The sequence below is a fragment of the Ailuropoda melanoleuca genome, chromosome 15, assembly GCF_002007445.2.
Source record: "Ailuropoda melanoleuca isolate Jingjing chromosome 15, ASM200744v2, whole genome shotgun sequence".
Taxonomy (NCBI): Eukaryota; Metazoa; Chordata; class Mammalia; order Carnivora; family Ursidae; genus Ailuropoda; species Ailuropoda melanoleuca.
Genome location: NC_048232.1, coordinates 64,337,417 through 64,357,444, shown reverse-complemented (window position 1 = coordinate 64,357,444; position 20,028 = coordinate 64,337,417). Strand labels below are relative to the sequence as shown.

General features: G+C 40.7%; 1 protein-coding gene and 1 pseudogene across 5 annotated transcripts in view; one reads left to right on the top strand and one right to left on the bottom strand.

Annotated features, from left to right (window-relative positions):
- The window catches only part of CRADD (CASP2 and RIPK1 domain containing adaptor with death domain), a 365,696-nt gene that overhangs the window by 247,105 nt on the left and 98,563 nt on the right, over positions 1 to 20,028 (bottom strand). The window lies entirely within an intron of this gene.
- On the top strand, positions 15,327 to 18,610 carry LOC105238726 (annotated as a pseudogene).

The window sequence follows — 20,028 nt, the reverse complement described above, 5'->3', positions numbered from 1 at the left end:
TATGGTTTATTATCTTACAGTTATGTAGATCAGAAGACCAACATAAGTCTCACTGAGCTAAAAATCAAGGCGTCAGCTAGGCTGTGTTCTTCTGTGGAATCTCTGGGAGAAATTCCATTTCCTTGCCTCTTCCAGCTTCTAGAGACTGCCCACATTCCTAGGCTCACGGCCCCTTCCTCCACCTTCAAAGATGGCAACAGTAGATCAAATCCTCCCAGTCACATCTTTCCAACCCACTCTTCTGCCTCCCTTTGACATCTTTTTCATGTGATTAGACTGGGTCCATCTAGATAATCCAGGATAATCCATTCATCTCAAAATCAGTACCCTTAATCGAAGTCCCTTTAGCCATGTAAAGTACATAACCCCAGGTCCCGCAGTTAAGATGTATACATTTGGGGAGGAGGCTCTTATTCTGCCAACCACAGATGAGCTTTTGTTTTATTTTCCATTTCAGCTGGAAGTAATTTGAAACTTCTGCTTCTCAGATGCCAGGAGAGACAGATCTCCTGAGTTAAGACCTGTTAACAGCTTGTTGGCGAGGAAAGGTACTTATAGTTCTTTGGATGGTTTCAGATGCTTAGTGCCAAAAGGTGGATGTGGAATGGCTTTAAGAGAGAAACTGTATTTATTAAGTTGATTCAAATACAGTAGATATTTCTTTTCTTGCTCACAAACAGTACTAGGCGGGCAAACAGGATGGAGAGGTAGCTTCCACACCTTACAAATGGGACTGCCAAGCTTTTTGCACCTCTTACTGTGATACATTTGAGAGCATAGAGTATCACCTATGAAGTATTCTTGCCTGAAATATTAAGCCTAAATTTAATCAAGCCTCTATATCCAATGACTTAGCTTACAGGAAATATAGGGGAAGGAAAAAATACTAAACACCACCACGAGAATAAAATCACCCAAATCTGGAATGTGTGAGATTGCACAAGTTAAATGATATACGCACTTCAACAGTGTTCCCCAAATAAATAAAACAAAGATTTTAAGTTTAATGAAAACAGAACCATCTACTGGTTACGGCATTTTCTCCAAAGGAATTGTTGCAAACTGGTACCTGCAAGGACTGGGTCGTAAACACAGCCCGGGATGCTGGGGCACAGGCTGTTTGATGCAGCTGTTTATGGGCCCATTGCACAGAGACTCTGACTTGACCTTTTCTTGGTGTGTAATTCTGATCCACGGATTAAACCACCTGTGTATTTTTCTCAGTAATCCAGAACAAAATAGTCATTATTTCATACCTTTGTTTTATTCTCACAACCTCAAGAGGAAGAGTCAATTTATTAAGTAACTGAAGAAACTGAAGATTTATTCTGTAAAATGTCTTTCAGTAGAAAGTTTTCACTGCAAAAGAACATCGCAGCCTAGACATGCTCACTGTTCAATGCTGTGACCCTTCTAACTGATGTCATGGTCATGACTAGCTGGGGAGGTGGAGGAACAGGGGACTTCCTGGGTAGAAAGGGTAAATGACATTTCAGGAAGCATTTGGTGGCATGTATATTCACATGGCTGTGTGTGCTGGGCTCTAATATGTATTTCAAAAAGGCTGACGCTATAGGTGACTCACACTTGCTCCCATCAAAATCATGGTGACCAACACAACTTGAGAAACTGAAATCAAGAGGCGGGGGGGCATTAGAAATGATCCCAAAAAAGGCAATATTAATTTTTGGTTAATGGTTAAACAAGAATACCTAGTTCCCATGGGACTTTAGATCCCCTGGGTCCTTAGGTCCCAACCGGACAAAGAATAATGTAGTTCAAGTCCCTCACACTAAGATAAGGATACCACACACAGACCGGTAGAAATACACGCCCTCTCTCCCTGTCCATCACCCTATTTGCTCAGAACTCTGTGTCTGGGATCCCTTTCTCTTCTATAGGCTATAGGAGGGATGGGACCATGCTGAGAGGGCCAGGTTATCAGACTTGGGGTGAGCTGGTGGCTAATGTGGACAGGTTTTCCCAGGACCACAGAGAGCAATTCCTCAGCATTCCTTGCCCTGTCATCCTGGGACTCCCCTGTCCCAGCTCTCTGAGAGTTCAGCAGGGGTGCATCTGGAGGAAATGGGCTTGCGAAAGGAATCAGTCACATGTTCAGTGTAACTCTTCAGCAATATTACAGTAATAGTAAAATTACTATTAGAGTAATAGTAATTATAATAATACAGCAATAGTAAAGTAATAGTACATTAAATCTGTGTCCTGGCAGTTTCACAGGTCTGGGATCTGAACTCTCTCAGTGTCTTCCAACCTCAGAGAGGAAGAATAACTGCTAAAAGCCCAGACTGCAGAGTTTGGATCCCACCTGCCACCTACTAGCTGTGTAACTTTGAGCAAGTCACTTAACTTCTCTGTGTCTCATTTTCTTTATTAGCACCACTGATCTTATGTCTCGTTCTGCCTCTTCACTTCTATACCTGGGAAAAGACAAAAAAATAAAAACACTTCAGGGGCACCTGGGTAGCTCAGTTAAGCATCTGACTCTTGATCTCAGCTCAGGTCACGAACTCAGGGTCATGGGATTGAGCCCTGTATTGGGCTTCATGCTGGGCGTGGAGCCTGCTTAAGATTCTCTCTCTCTCCCTCTGTCCCTTCCCCATCCCTCTCGTGCGTGTGCGTGTGAGCGCGCTCTCTCTCAATCAATCAAAAACACTTCTGCTTCTAGTGTACCTTTACTCATGTCCCCAACAACATTCATTCAGTAAATACTGGTGGGGAGCCACCAAACACAGACAAGACGCAGTTTCCTGCCTTCAGGAAAGGTATAATCTCCTGGGAAACAAAGAAAAATCCATATGACTGATTACAAATGATGTGCCAGGTGTAGAAACTGAGGAATGCACAAAGTGCTGTAGGACCAAAGAGGAGAGGGCAAGTGAGTGTAGCAGGTGGAGCCTCGGGGAAGCTGGGAGAGGGAGGCAAGGGGGCGATGCTCCAATGGAGGCCTTGGTGATGTAGAAAGAGACTGTTTCTGGCCTTAAGCAAAGCTTTACTGGTTCCCCTTCATCAATCACCCAAAGCCTGGAAGATGCGGCTGGACTGGAAAAACAAAACCAGCTGATGCACAGGGTGCTGAGACTGGGAGCTCCACTGTGAAAGCTGCTTGGAAACAGCAGTTGCCTCCTTCTGGATGTTCACTCACACAGCTCCTCCCTGACCGCTCATCTGCCACACGTTCCACACAAGTTCAGATGAATGTGTTCCTTTGTCTTGGTTTTTAATGTCGTTCTGGGTACACAGTTATACGTTATAATATCCTATGTGCAATGAAAAAATTTTTAATAGAATTCCAGATATGTAAACACACCAAGCACACATAAAATACAGTATTAGCAGCTGAGCTACCCGTGGCCGTGGTGTGAAAATTCTTGACAGAATTATGCCAGGTACCAGCCAGATGGAACCCATATGTTAGCTGGGGCTCTCACTGTCCTGTCCTTCAAGTTGTATGGAAAACTGGCTCAACTCTCCACCAACTCTGTAGTCTCTGGAAACCGAAAGCCCTTCTCAACATTTTGGTGAGATTATGTTCTCGGGGCCTCCCCCCCTTCCTGGGCTCCTGACTGCATGAATGTGGTCTCCACACTGCCCTGCATTGACTGAGAAGTGAATGTCTGCATCTCCAGGTTCACCTCCTGAAGTCCACTCCATGCTGGACATGTACCAGCACAGTGGACTTCACAGAGAAGCCACGGGGGACCATATGGAACAATGCCATCCAGGTCCTCCCCACAATCTTCTGCACCTCACTGGTACCCTGTCCCTCCTCCACCCTCCCCTCCCTTTTGTTCTTGCACATAGCCCTCTTATTGTCTGAATAATCAATATATGCTTCTCCCCTTGACTTCATGCAGAGTAGTTCTGCCAATATCCAGGCCTTTGGGGGCTCATATTCTTCCTCAAGCATTCATCAAGGTGTTTTCCCCAAGATTATCTCCTTTATAAAGCAAATTCTGATGCCAGCTGTGCAGATAATAGCATTTCCATTTTCCCCAGCTCCTAACATTTATATGTAAGAGGACAGGCTGATTCCAGCAGAAGCAGCAAGAGTGCCAAGCAGATCCAGCAGCGGCCAGTGCAAATGGCAAAGGTGGTACCTAGGCATGTCATGTGATCTCAGGCCTACGCTGCTTGTGAGCATGTGAGACATGCCAAAGTGGAAAGAGAGATTTGCAAAGGGCCAGAGCTCTATTAGAGCAGAAGAGGTAAGAACAAGCAAAATGAAAATTATTAATGTCAGAGACCCATTAACCCTAAGACCTTAGGAAATAGTGGCTGCAAGTAAAAGCTCCTTAGAAAAAGTATACCCTTGACAAGGAAAGGTCTAGCCCCAGAAATGTTTTCAATGATCTACAAGTAAATACTTAATGCTTATAAGGTATAATAACTATTATTCAGATGACTTATATGGCAGTTCATAAAGAATGATCTTGGCAAAAAGAACAGACTTCTCTCTACATGCAAAAGAATATCAGTAACAAAACTGTTAGCTATGGCAGAAAAGAAAATCCCAATAGCCTAGTTTTCTCTCAACTTTTCCTTAAGATGTAATTCCCTGAGAAAGAACCCAAAAGTCCTTGGAAACAAGTTTACCCAAGCTCTCTATCAAGTAGAGACACAGCGTCATAGCTACTATTACACTCATTAGATAAACAGATAAAATTTGGTGATTCCAACTTATCCCCTGTCTAGAAGATTCTCAAAATACTAACCTACTCTGAGACATGACAAAGGATTTCGCTTTGGTCAGGAATTTCCTTATGTTCTCCCCAGAGAAAACTAACATTTCTTCAAATCTCTGCATCAGCCCTGGCCTATCCCAGTCTAACAGTCAAATTGATAACAACGCACTTGCCCTAGCTATTTTCTGGAAGGCTGCTCAATTATCACATTAAAATTCAGATTTAAGCATAGTTTTCTAGTTAAATAAATAAAACTGGGAAAGGCATTTTCTAGCAGTCGATCTTACTGAACTAGAAATTTATGAGCTGTTTGCTATATGAAAAGAAAAACAGAGGGGAAGGAAAGGAAGGAGCAAATTAAGAACTAAAGACAAGCAAAGAAAGAGAAGAACCACATAAAACTGTCTGAGATCAAAGAGCAAATGGAGCTGGTGGCTCTCAGTGGCTCTTTGCTCAGATCCGGAAGGGTTCCAGCTCTGCAGGTGAATGGTGTGACGTTCAAATACTCCTGGAGAAGAGGACATGCAGGCAACTAGGAACTATTACTGTCTTTCTGAGAAATCGGGAAATTAGACAAGACCCCTGTGGATGGGGCCCCTGACAGAATCTGACTACTGGGAAAGACAAAGAACCCAAAGCACAATAATGTCTTTAACCTGTTTAAAAATGCTGAACAAGCTTTTACATAGTATCCAAGCACCGAGTCCAAATGAGCAGGGGACAGAGGATGGGGGAAGAAGTATGGGGGTAAGACTATATAGATTAGTCCTTGGGAGCAAAGTTCCTTGATCCTGAAACAGAAATAAAAGTCATTCATGTGTTCCTCCACGCAATAAGTATCAACCTCCTATATGTCCCTGATGCTGTTCTAGCACTGGGGAGACAGCACACACAAGACAGACCAACTCTTCTGGAGTTTACAGACTAGCGGCAAAAAAATAAACAAATGCACAAGCACACGCATGCTTTTCTGTAAATTCAAAGCAAACAGGCTGTGGGAAGGAGTATAACCCAGGATTATGTGAGCACTTTGGCTAGGGGAGTTAGGGAAAACCTCTCTCAGCTCTTACTGAGCTGAGACTGAAGTAATGAGCGGACGTGAGCCTTATAAAGTGATCTGTATACCAGCAAGAGAGAAGAGAACTGCAAAGACCTTGAGGTTCGACACCCACTTGGTATATCTGAAGAACAAAATAGGGACCGGTGTGACTGCATTAGTGAGCCATGGGAAAGGGGTAGGAGATAAGGGACAGATATAGGCAGGAGCTACATCATGCAGGACTTTGTATTTTCTTCTAAGTGCAGCGGGAAGCCTATGGAGGATTTTAAGTAGGGGGAGTGACATTTATGTTTTAAAAGACTGGCCTGGCTACTACCTATGGCAGACAGAAGCAAGAGACAGGTCAGGAGGCAATATGGGAGTCCAGTGGGAGATGGCAGAGCGGACTAGAGTAGGGTCAGTAACAACGATGAGAGAAATAGATGGATGTGGGTAACTGTGGAGGTCCTATCAGTAGAGGATACTGATAGACTGGCTGTGGGAGATGAGGGGAAAAGAGCAACCGAGGATGATGCTTAGGTTTGGGGCTCAAGCAGTGGGGTGTATATGATGGGGTTACTTACTGAGAGGGGGATAACAAGGAGGGGCTGGCCTGATGGAGAAAGCAGGAGTGCGATGAAGACTTCTGATTTAGGTGCGTTAAATTCGAGCTGCCTCTCAGACATTCAAGTCTGGAAGTCAGGGTTATGATTGTCAGTTAGCAAACAGAAGATATATAAAGCAATAGGACCCACAGAGATTACCCAGAAAAGGAGTATAGAGAAGTCCAAAGTTCAGGCGTTAGAGGCTTTCCAATAGCCAGAGGTCAGGAGGAAAAGCAACATCAATGAGGTGTGGAAAAACAACAACAACAACAACAAGAAAATATGGGTTGACATCAGCCAAGAAAACAAAATACTCCATTAAAAAGGTGACCTATTATATCAAATGTTGCTAAAAGTAACATGAGAAAAAAGAACTGACCATCATAAACCATAGCATATGGCAAGACAGAGGTGCCCTTGACAGAGGCACTGGAGTGGACTGGTGGGGATGAAACCTAATGAAGTGGGCTGAACAGCGTGGAGGATGAAGAATAAAAACGGGGATACAGAGAGTTCTTTCTAGAAGCTCTGTAATGAAGAGGAGCAGAAAAATGAAGTAGGTAGGCTAGCGGTCAAGGAAGGATTTTTGCTGTTGCTGTTGTTGTTAACTTTATTTTCAAAGACATAGAAAGAAGAGAAAATAGTATAATGAATCCCTGGTGTCACAATTCTCAGCTCCTCATCATACACCTTTCACCTATTCCACCACTCATTCCCAACTGCCCACCCACAGTGTTATTTTAATCCCAGACATTATTTCAAGGAAAGGTTGCTTTTGTTTTAAGTGAGAAATACCGTTTGTTATGAAAAAGAAAAACAGAAAACCCCATTAAACAATGCTTTCATGGAGAAAATTCCAGCTCTACCACTTTAACAGACTGACTTCAATAAAAGGTATGAACTTGATTTTTTTCTTTAAAGCAGAAATTCTCAAAGTATGACCCACAGCCAACTGTGGGGCCATGAGGCGCTTGCCCGTGAGCGGCAAACTAATGACAAAATCTAAATTCTTCCAGCCGTTCTAATGGTGGAAGAGGAAGTCGAAGATCTTTTGTTTGCTTTTTCTATTTCTGGTTTTGGTTTTGTGCATGAATAAGTAGCATAACATATTAAGTAAATTATTTAAGATTAACAAAATTAGTACATTCCTAGAGTTTGCAGAAGACTCCCATTCAAAATTATGCTAAGAAGCCTGACTGCCACACAATGCCTAGTCCTGTTGCAGAACATATACGTATGATTGGAATGTCTATAAATTGAAGGAATTTCACCCTAATCACCCATGCATGTCTTAAGTTGCTTATGGGTTGCAGTTCTTCTGTTCCTGTTTTTTGACTGCAAATTACTTAGCTTCATCAGCAACAATTTAGTGTGTTGTGGGTTGTTTGCGTAAACCCTCAGGACACAGTGATGCCTATTTGTATCGCTGATATTAATTTGCCACTTGTTCTTTCATTGGTTATCTGTGGTACTGGGTACAAAGATTTGAGACACAAAACTTAAAACTTAGAAAATTCTATATACTGTTAACGTCTGTGGATTGAGGGGAACTTTATAATTTTACTTCAGTTGTGGAAAACCTCAATCCTGTTGAGACAGTATACCAGTTAAGATCACAAACTGGATCTCGAGACACTAGGTTCAAATCAGGCTTTGCTACTTAGTAGCTGTGTGACCTTGGGAAGTTCATTCACATAACTTTTCTGTTCCTTAGTTTCCTCATCTGTAAAATGGGGATAATAATAGTAAAACACACATAGTACTCAAACCGTGCAACTCATAATAACAGTGACAACTTCTATCTTTAAATAAGTGAACATCCATAACTGGACTACTACCTGGCACATACCAAGTTTTAACACAGAAAATATTCCTACTACACCTGCTATGATCATTGCTACCAGTATTACAGTATTTTAACACAGAAAATATTCCTACTACACCTGCTATGATCATTGCTACCAGTATTACAGTTTAAGACACTAGGGTTTTATGAGAGGACACTGTGAAAATCAGTAAATCATAACTTGAAATCTATATAAGTGATAAATATAATAGCATAAATGGTGGCAAGATTTATTACCAAACCTATTTAACCCACAATATAACCAAGCTATTCACTAAGGGTCCTCATCTGAATTCCAGATCTTGGAACTCTTTGGTGCAGAACGCAGAGAAAAGATATGGGTCCTTTCACGAAATCTGAGCCAGCCTTAGAGCACATTATAAAACAGGGGGAGGAAGACCTTGGGCATCCTCTCACACCTTTCTGCAAGCCTCCCCTACTTCCTAACTACATGCTCTCAAAGCCCCCAAATACCCTTATTTTTTCCTAAGTCCTTTACTATAATTCTCCCCAGGCCAATTCTTCAAAACTGAATTCTTTCTCTAGGACCTTCTAACTTCAGCTATGTGTAAGGAGGGGGAAAAATGCTTTCAAGAAATTTGCAATTACTTGTATATAGCTATTAACTTCTTAAGAGTCTCAGAAGTATTTCTATTCTTAAAAGAAAGCTCTTATCGAAGGCTCTAATTACTAGAAATTTAGGCAGAGTAAGAAAGCTAAGTAAAAAAATTCAAGCCGTCTAGAACCATAGAGCTTATTTTGGAAGCTGGCCTTGAGATTAAAAAAAAAAATCCATTTGCACTATTTTCACAGTTTGTTCTACTTTGAAACAATGTTGTTTCATTTAGGGGCACCTGGGGGGCTCAGTCGGTTAAGCGTTTGCCTTCGGCTCACATCATGATTCCAGAGCCCCAGGATCAAGACCCACATTGAGCCCCACACCAGGCTCCCTGCTCTGCAGGGAGTCTGCTTCTCCCTCTCCCCCTCACCCCACTCATGCTCTCTGTCTCTCTCTCTCAAATAAATAAATCATAAAATCTTTTTTAAAAAAATGTCTTTTAGGGGCACCTGGGTGGCTCAGTCATTAAGCATCCGCCTTCAGCTCAGGTCATGATCCCAGAGTCCTAGGATCGAGCCCCACATGGCGCTCCCTGCTCAGCAGGAAGCCTGCTTCTCCCTTTCCCACTCCCCCTGCTTGTGTTCCTTCTTGCACTGTCTCTCTGTCAGATAAATAAATAAAATCTTTAAAAAAAAAAAAAGTCTTTTAAAAAAATGGTTGTTTTGTTTAACCTAACTTTTTTCTACAACAGCTCCTGTGGGTAGCAGAGACCCCAATGTTTGAGTGAAGGGAGGGAAGAGAAAGAAGGGGAGAGGGAGGGATTAACTTCGTACGACCAGAAAGAGAGAGAGAGAGCATGTGTGTATAACATTTTACTTCTTGGAGGAGATGTTGATACTCAATAATCACTGTTAATTAAGTGATTTCTTTTTCTTGGTGGGGAGGTATAAAATAATGATTATTATTCATAATGAATTCATACCTAGTCAAAATTTGAGACCTAGAGAGACCATTCCTACCAAGCATGCTTAAACCTGAAGAACCATGTTGGTTTTTCAAATTTACCATAATCTTTTATTTTTCTAGCACAAATGTCCCTTGCCCAAAGAAAAGTTAGTGGATTAAGCCACGGATTTCATTCCCTGATTCACCACAGAAAGGATTTTAGGGGGTTTCCATCAAGAACACAAAATTATCAATATTCACAAATTATACAGTCTAAGCCAGGAAAATATAAATAAAATAGAAATTCAAGACCAATGAAAATATAAACACACTTATGCAGACCACAGTTAAAGCTAAGCTTCAGGTTTACCTCTGAGTTTCTTGGGGGCCAAAGAGAAGAAAGAAACAGCATCCATTATGTTATCAGAAAGGATAATACATACTATTTCTACCCAGAGAAGCAAAGTTCTTCCTGCAGCTGGACTCCACAAGAAATTTTTCAAGTGGATTTTGTGGCCTTCAGTAACAGAACGGACAATATCCTTAACTCCAGGACCTCAGGCCACAGCCCACATTGTTTAGGAGTCCCTGCAAAATTCCATTAGGTGAAAAGATCCCTGGGGGGAGTGGTGGGAGCTGGTATTCAATTTACAAAAGCAACATGCGTGTGATTTTCTAAAACCGCATCTGCTATCTAGATCATGAATTCTTTCAAATGAACTTTAAAGAGTTCAGACTACTTTTACATGTTGTGACATATCCAATTAAAGCCCCCCAAACAGAGAATTTATGAAAGAAGAAGAAGAAAAAAAAAAAAACACATACACACACAAAGAATTTGAACTGTGTTTGGTTTTTCTTTCTAAAATGCTATTCAGCTTCCCAGGTAAATTTCTGGAGATGAAGTAACCACACTCTGAAAAAAATGAATGTGCCAGTTACTTCTTAGCCTCTGCTTGGGGAAAAACGTGAACTCAGACCCTCAGACAAAAACTTCTGCCACTCTGAGAAATAAGGAGATTCTGTCAGTCCCATGGCAAGTGGGAAAATAGACTGGGGACGGAGGGTTGGAGGGGGAGGTACCAACCACCAGTTTCTAACCTTGAAAAACTTGGCTACTGAAGACAAGATATACAAATAACCCACAGGACGAAGAAGAAATAGGAGTTAAGAGCTGTGAAAGCCCCAGGGACTCCAACGGACAGAGCTGCTTCTCATTGTAGCCAAAGCTTCATTATCAGAAGGACAATGACAGCAACAAGGACTAACATCCCTATAATGCTTTCATATACCCAATCTCCTGCAATGCCCCGAAATGCTGGGAGTAAACAGGGTTACTAACCTCCACCGAAGGTTAGAAAATTGAGGCTTAGGTAGATCAAATGACTGCTGAGGAGAGCACAGCTGGGATTGCAAAGTGTTGATCATACATTCCAGTACCATCGCTATTTCTCCTTCCCCAGACAGCATCCTCAAGAGGTGATGGAGCATGACAACAACCTCAGAGCCTCAGAGCCTCCCCTACAACCAAGAACATCATTCTAACACGGGCTCAGTGACACATTTGGTTCAGAGGTGCTCTGAGATCAATTCTTGCTCCTGGGGGACCACACACATGGTGACCGGGTGCCATGGCAGAGATATATTTCCTCAAGAGTATATACAGGTTCCAATGGTCCTAAGATGAACAATATTTCAAATGTACCAGAGAGGCTCACCACTCCATGAAACTCTAAATTGTCCTTTAAGGAAAAAGTAGGATAACTGATAATAGTACTATTAATTATACTCAAGTCAGTTACTGAATAAGTTTGTATTCTTGCATATCAGGCTTCCTTGAGGTGAAACGAAATATCTTTCATCATCATCATAAGTGCCTGATAATGCCTGGCATACATTCGGCCTCAAAAGATATCTGTGGAATGAATGAATGAGCTCAATAGGCCACAACACAGAATTCTTTAATTCTACTGTTAAACACTTTGACAGGAAACTTATTTGTCCTAAATCACAGTAGAATAATCATGGTCAACAATGAGGCAATCCTTCCCAGTTGATAGTTTCAAAGAACTTGGTATAAACATGTATTTCTTTCCATTAACGTCTTCTCAGAACGGATCTAATTTGTTTCATTTCCTTGGAGGAAATCTATCCTGGAGCTTCACAGAATGCTATAATATCTTCAAGGGAAAAACAAAACAAAACTCAGTTTGCTAAGAGGTTACGTACAAGGCTCTCTACGCAGACATACTATAACATGTGGACAGATGACTACCACTCCTTTCAAAACAACCCTGTTGGGAAGCTACAGATATATTCCAGTGATACTGGTTTTGAGCAAAAAACTTGCAGAATGCCTCTTTTGGAACTGCCTTTATCTCTATGATCAGTCTATATGACATACAAGAAAACTTGTCATATTACTTTATGGTCCTGACCCATTTCCTTTTCTTTTTTTTTTTAAGATTTTATTTATTTATTTGACAGAGAGAGACAGCCAGCAAGAGAAGGAACACAAGCAGGGGGAGTGGGAGAGGAAGAAGCAGGCTCCCAGTGGAGAAGCCTGATGTGGGGCTCGATCCCAGAACGCAGGGATCACGCCATGAGCCGAAGGCAGACGCCCAACGACTGCACCACCCAGGCACCCCTGGTCCTGACCCATTTCTAACCAGAAATTACTCTAGCCACCATCTATGTGGCAGACTTTGTCATGAAGAGTTCTTGGCAAGTCTCCCAAATCAAAGCCACCTTCCAAGAATGAATACCATCAGTATAAAAATCTTCAGCAAAATGTGCCAAGGGCTCTAAAGGTAAATTCCAAAGGGAGACTTCAAAGATACCTTGAACAACAGCGCATCACTGGAAGGTGTGTGTAGCCTCTCAAGGTGAACTCATACACAGTTCTGTACACACTGTAACCTAAAGAGCCAAGGTAGTCCTGTACATGACAATTCCATTAGGTCTTAGTCATCTTTATATTACTCCCTTGGAATAATGCCCTGCACATAGTAGGGCATGTAGCAAATTCTATTCAAAATGGATTTCCCTTGGGAATAATCAAACTATGAAATTACCCTCATCACAGCAAGACCTCCAGCCACTAGACTTTTCCTAAGGAGGAAATGTGCTGTTGTGTTTCCTCACTGTCAAAAGTTGTTTTTGAGAGCAACCAACCATCTATTTGATTTTACTACTTCCTATATCCCCTGGCAAATAGAAAAAGTATCCTTCCAAATGGGGTCTTTTAAAGATGAAATCTGTATTTTTAAACAACTGAAATGTACGTTGTAGAGATTTCAATTTCAGGATCTATGAAAAAGCACTGGCATCTATCATTCTTTTCTAAATGTTGAGCAACTGGCCATCAAGGTAAAAACGAAAAAATTATAGAAGATCCACCACCATGGCAATGGTAACAGAATTAACATTTAGAATGTGCCTACTATGTGTTAAGTACAGTGCTACATGTAATCTTTAGGAAATCCAACAGAAAAGGTACTGCCATTCTTATTTCTATAGATAAAGAAACTTGAAACTTTAAGAAGTTAAATAAAGATGTATAAGCTAACATATTTATTAGAGGGCAGAGCCAAGGTTCAAACTCAGGTTTGTCAGAATCCAAAACCTTGCCCTTTACTTCTTAAATATGGAGTCTATCTCAGAAGTCTAAAGCAGAAAGCCCATTGGCCAGCCACAGGTCACCAATAACAGTGATTTGATAAAAATGGAAAGATTTGTCAATGTTTGGGTGTGGGGATGGGTGAAATAGGTGATGGGGATTAAGGATGGCACTTGTGATGAACACCAGGTGCTGAATGTTAGTGTTGAATCACTAAATTGTACACCTGAAACTAATATTACACTGTATGTTAACTAACTGGAATTTAAATAAAAACTAAAAAAACTACATACATACATACATACATACATATATACACACATACATACATGCATACATAAAACAGAACTACATGATCCAGCAATTCAACTCCTGGGTATTAAAAAAAAAAAAAAGACTTGTCAATGTTCAAAAATATGGGGTTTTACATAAAATACGGATATGTATTTCCCCTATATCAAATTCACTTCACTCATTTGCCTACACAGGCATTTGAGTCTGTGACCTCTGCTATTCCCCGCTGCCTCCCCAACACTTCCTTTCAAGGCAAAACCCAAAACTAATGTTCCACCCTGCCCCACCTTACCTGGATATCCCATAGGAACTTAGAATCATGCCATTTTGGTGAAGTAGAACATAATCACTGAGATCAAGTACAAGCCTTTTATACAGAATTTAAGGCCAAAGAGTTAAGTGACTGGTTCACGGTCACAAGCTCTAGGACTAGATCTCGAATATTCTTAATCTTGTCTGCTCTGCTACCCAGCTTCTCTTTGGTAGCCAAACATATGTCTGAGTTAATGACCTGTGAAGTGGGTTATCACTATTCCTCCATAATTCTATTTGATATTATTATCATGAGCTTGCATTTCAATAAATAGTGCTGGTACTGCCAAGACTTCAAATCTAATTTCTTTCATTCACCAAAGGGCTCCATGAACAAATCATTCTGCTTTTATAGATCTGCTCCTTGGCCTCCTTTCCTGTTCTGCCAGGAGCTGCCAAGAGCATTTGTGGTTTAATGCTGAAAGGTAAAAGAAGGTATTAGGGAAGTTCCAAAGAAGCATCCTTGCCTTCTAACTCACAGGTCAAGGACTGGGAAGATGAGGAAGATGATACACCAGTGACTCAAGCCTACTACCCTCTGGAGGAGACACAATTTTAAGTTTCTAATTTTTACTTCTGATATTGGCCAGAGAAAATCAGTTTGAGTCAGTCTCAATTATTATATAAATACAACATATTCCAATCATATTAGCTGGCAAAGTTTCTTGTCCTTACTCTCAAAGGTACTAAGGTGATCAAATTTAAATTTTAAAGCTTCCTCTCCTGGGCCAGGAAAAAATACTAAAGAAACAGCTTGCCAACCGCAAATTATTTTTAGAGGTGTTTGTAGCATATGCATGATCAAATACAGTTCCTATTTAAAAAAAAAAAAAAAGCAAAACACCATGTTGGACTCATTCCAATGTTTCTACACGAGACTGGAGCCAGAAACAGCATTTTGGAAAATATCACTCTTCTGAGGAAAGTACACCACATTAATAATGAGTTGGGCCTAAAGAGATTTTAGGATTTTGAAGTATGCAGGTTCCATGCTTCTCCAACAAATCAGGAACGAACAGGCACTCCCTTTACTAAGCAGGAGAAATTTTTTTATTTATACCAAAATGATATTTCTTCACCATTTGTTTTCATTTCATTTCTGACCTAACTTCTTTCTGATAATCTTGAATGAATATCCATTCTTAGGTGCTTTAACTGTCCTGAAAGGTCCCCAGGCCAGCTGAGTTTCCCACTGGACAGTAAGTCACTCTGGAACCCTGTGTTCTAGTGTCAACTCTGTGTACTGAATATCAAATACCAAAGATTCGCCACATGTGCTTGATCAATCTCTTCGTCTCTTTCTGCTTAGCTTCAGATATCTGTCAAACTGTAAGATGGAGCTCTGGCGTGTAACCCAGGTTTTTACTGTGCCCTAATGTCTGCAAAGGCACAAGTCATAGCAGTATGGATTCGCAGGTGGGATTACTTTCTACTGGTGCTCCAAGACTGCACAGTGGTGAGACAGCGAAGGCTTAGGACTCACAACGCCTGAGTTGAGAGCCCAGCTCTGCCACTTACTAAGTGTGCAACCGTGGGCAAGTCACTTAACCTCTGTGCTTTAGCTACCTCAGCTATAAAACAGGATCACTGAGAGGGTTAAATATTAGTAGGTATTTAAAGGACTTGGTACAACTATCTTCTGGCATACAGCAAGACTCGGTATTTATTATTCATTATTTACCCATTTTTGATGCCTTCGCTAGCATGCCCTGAGTATGGGTAAAATTTTATCATTCAGCTTGACTACACTTAGTGCTTTGATTCTTGAAGGAAACAACAATGTCAAACCCATTAATATAACTTCCTAAGATTCCAGTCAGACACCTCTAGGGCATAAATCACGTGGGATCAGCCATGAAGTGCCACACTGCAGGTATTTTGGAAAGTCACACTCAATCTTGTACAGCGGAGGGTATGATTCACGCACTCCCCGCAGCCGGAACTCAGGGATGTGGTTTGCTAGCATTCCCCGACTGCTGACTGCTATCTCAAACGTCTAGAGCATCGCGCGTGACAGATGACAATGACGTGGCAGCACATGCCCACGGGCACACCTGGCTTTTACAATGCCAAATAATTTTGCAAGAAAGTAAAGCAAATCGTGGCTCGGGGGAAGTTCAGGATTTTATTTGTTTGTTTTAGAGCATTTCTTTATTGTGATAATCCTAAAAGCATGTTACAAAGCACAAAAGAAATGAAACCAGCCATTTTTCTCTGGCCTCCATTTCTAGTAAAAGGATGATCAAATATTGCTGTTGAAGAACAAGCATAAGTAAACCTTATTTTGTGGCTTTAAGTTAAAATTTACAGAGTTTTACTTTTTTATGAGTATGAAGAAAATTGCTACATACTCCAGTCCTATCACTGCTTTGCCGTTGATTAGGCCTTTGTAATTATGACAATAAGAAAGATACCTTGCATCTTTCTCACACACAAGGAATACACAGATGCTACTCCATTTGATCTATCCTTATTTACTCAGTGTTTAAGATTTATCCATAAAAAAAATATTAAATTAATTAATATTAAATTAATATTAAATATTAATATTATATATTAAATTAATTAATATTAAATTAAAAATTAAAAATATAAAATCAAAGGCCTATTTCTGGGAAGCAGCATGAAATAATGCATTTAAGAACTCAGATTTTGGTGACAGACAGACGTGGGTTTGTGGGCAAGAAACTTCAACCCCCCACGTTTCAGTTTCCTCATCTGGATAGTGAGAACGGTAGTGTCTAAATCTTGAAGGGCTGGTAGCACCATAGTGGTGGAGTAAAGAACCCCTGAAGCAGAAGGAATGAAAGAAAGGCAAAAAGGAAGGGAGGAAGGAGAAAAGGGAGTGAGTACTCACCACTCTTTCTGACTTACACAAATAATGGCTATCATCCAGGTCTTTTGCCGGGATTTGGCCTCTAAAATAGCACAACTTGATCTTCTTTATTACGCAAAATTTCCATATGCAACAAAGTAGAGAGAAGTGTAAAGAACCCCCATGACACATCATCAAATCTCAATAACTATTACATCCTACCATTCTGATTTCATCTACTTCCCTAAACATTTTTTTCTTTTAATGGAATATTTTTAAAGAAAATGTCAGGCATTGTATCAATTCAATAGTAAGTGCTTCTGTAGGTAAAGACTTTTAAAAAAAATAATCATAATACCACTAGCAGATCAATAAAGTTATCAATAATTTCTTAATAACATGTAATAGAGTTGTGTTTCATTTTCTCCTATTGTTTAAAAAAAAAGAAAGGTATTTTTATATTATTTTTGTTCAAATGAAGTCCAAATATGGCATTTGGTTTACAGGTCTCCTAAGGTTTTTAACTTCTAACCATTCCTCCTTCCTACTTTTTTCCCATACATTCATTTGCTGAAGAAATTGGGTCATTAGTTTTATAGAACTCCCCACACTCTGGGGGGCACCTGGGTGGCTCAGTTGGTTAAGCGTCTGCCTTCGGCTCAGGTCATGATCTCAGGGTCCTGGGATCGAGCCCCACACGGGGCTGGGCTCCCTGCTCAGGGGGCATCTGCTTCTCCCTCTGCCCCTCCCCACACCCATGTTCTCTCTCTCTTTCTCTCTGCTCTCTCAAATAAATAAATAAAATCTTAAAAAAAAAAAATGAACTCCCCACACTCTGGACTTGGCTGATTTGTACCCATGTGGTGCTATCTCCTGTATTTCCTGTAAGCTAGTAGGTAGATATTGAATCTTGATGAGATTCTGACTCAAGTTTGTACAGAATGGATGTGGGCAGAATACTGCATAAGTGGTATTGTTTCTCTCCAATCAGATCACATCAGGAGGAGTATAATATTTGGCTATTCTACTTTTAGTGATCACTGGGTTCAAATGTCACGCTGATTCTCAATTACAAAGCTCCAATGTCACTTCAGATTTTAGCATCCATTAATGATTGTTGCCTACCTCCATTATTTCAGTAAATGTTGGAAAATAGTGGTTTTCTATTTCTAGCATCCTTCTGCATTTATTAGCTGTAATTCTCTATAAAGAACCTATCCTGGCACTTCCTTTCTTGGGTGGCAGCAAAAGTGGAGAGTGTACCCTGAAGGCCTCAGGCACACCGTGAGACAACAAGGTGGTGGGGCGCTGCCTGCCCACCCCCAAATGCCACACTCCACCCCTCTATCACCTGTGAATCTTTGCACCTACTCATGTTGTCACCAAGTTCTGCTTCTGGTATTTTATGTCTCAGCTGAAGAAGATAAAGTCTTCAGGGGAAATGGTCTACTGTGGACAGGTGTTGGACAAATTCCCCTTGCAAGTGAAGAATTGGGTATCTGGCTGTGCTAGGACTCCTACAGTAGCACCCATGGCATGCACCGGAGTATGGGGACCTGACCACTACAGGCACTGTCACCTAGCGCTATGGAGACCTGGGCACCCAGCACTGTGCCTGGGCCCCCTCGACCCAGATCAAGAAGGTGGAAGACACTGCAGTCAGTAAGTGCTGCCAACTGGCAGTCAAGCAGTTCCACTACTGGGAGATCAAGTTCCCACTGCCCCACCAGGTCCTACCTCCCAGCACAAGCCCCACTTCACCACCAAGAGACCTAACACTTTCCTTCAGACGCAGAGTCTCCTTGTCCCCAGGTGTGCGCAAATACACTCCTTGGGGAAACCAAAAAACCAAAAGAACAAAAATTTACCCTGAAGTACAGGCTCTGTGTGCTTATACACGTATATACATAAACGTTATTTTTATTATAGTAATATTTATATATTATTACACATAAATGTTTGTATTTTTCTTCCTTACATTGCAAGTAGATACTCTATAATACTTTTTTCCATTTTATTTTTATCACTTAACAATAGATCCTAAAGATTACTTTGTGGCAAGATGTAGAGGTTTTCCTTATCCCTTCTTAAAATTCACATTATTCCTCTTTATGAATGTACCACTTGGCTATTCAACAAGACCCCTATCGATGGATATTTGGAAGATTTCTAGTCTTTGGCTATTATGAACAATGTTGTAATAACCTTGTGTCTGTATCATTGTGGATTTTGACACAACATTTAAGTGAACTTTTCAATCCTCTCTTAAGTTAAACATGTCATCTTAAAAATGATATTTTCAATACATTACACTTAATAAAAAGAGGCTGAAACCCAAGGTAAAATATGGCATAGAGTGCATTTTTTAAAGTGTGGTCCAACACACACCTGCATCACCATTAGTCTCCTGGAGTATGTGACAAAAATGTGAATAAATTTCACCCAACCCTGGGCCTTCTGAGTCAAGGGTGAGACTCCCTGATCTAGTGGGGAAATCACCATATTTAGAATGGAAAGACTGCCGTTTCAGTTCAGTCAGGAGATTGGAGCCAACATGATCAGCCCTGGTTTCTTTGGGAATGATTCTTCGTATATTGGAGATAATAAATACCTTCCTTACCAACTTCACAGGATTGCTGTGTAGTTCAAATGCAATTATGTTAGAGAGATCAGTTTGAAAATTAAAATAAAATTAAAATGTTAACATCTAGTAATAGGAAGGGCATCTGCTCCAGCAATATCCCCATCTTCTCCATTAAAAAACATCCTATTTACACAACTAATCTTAAAGACACAGAATTTTCCTTAAATGCCTGCATTCCTTCATTGATTCATTCATCAAGGTTCATGTAAAAGAGGTTGGCCAGTTGGCATCCAAAATGCATTCTTTATAGAATACATACTGCTCTTCAGGAATACCCACCCACCTCTGTCTAGGACACCATAAGGCAGTCACAACAAGGATTTGATCCAACACAGAGAGGAAAAATAACTCAAGGCCACTAAGAGTCTGCCTTTGATTAATTTTATACAAAGGTGGAAAATGCTTGATGCTTCAGAAATTATTGCCAGTAATGAGACACACAAGAAAGAAAGAAAGGAAAGCCCAACCTACCATAAATGTCCTAAAGAAGAATTTGTTCTGCCATAATGTGGTGCATGGTGTACTTTTAGTCTGGTTCTGTAAAGCCAATAAATCCAGACAGGTTCAGGGTCTGTTTATTTTTAAATGACAGGCAAAATCACTATAATTGTTGTCATCTTTCCAAAGGAGAAGACTATGCACTATTC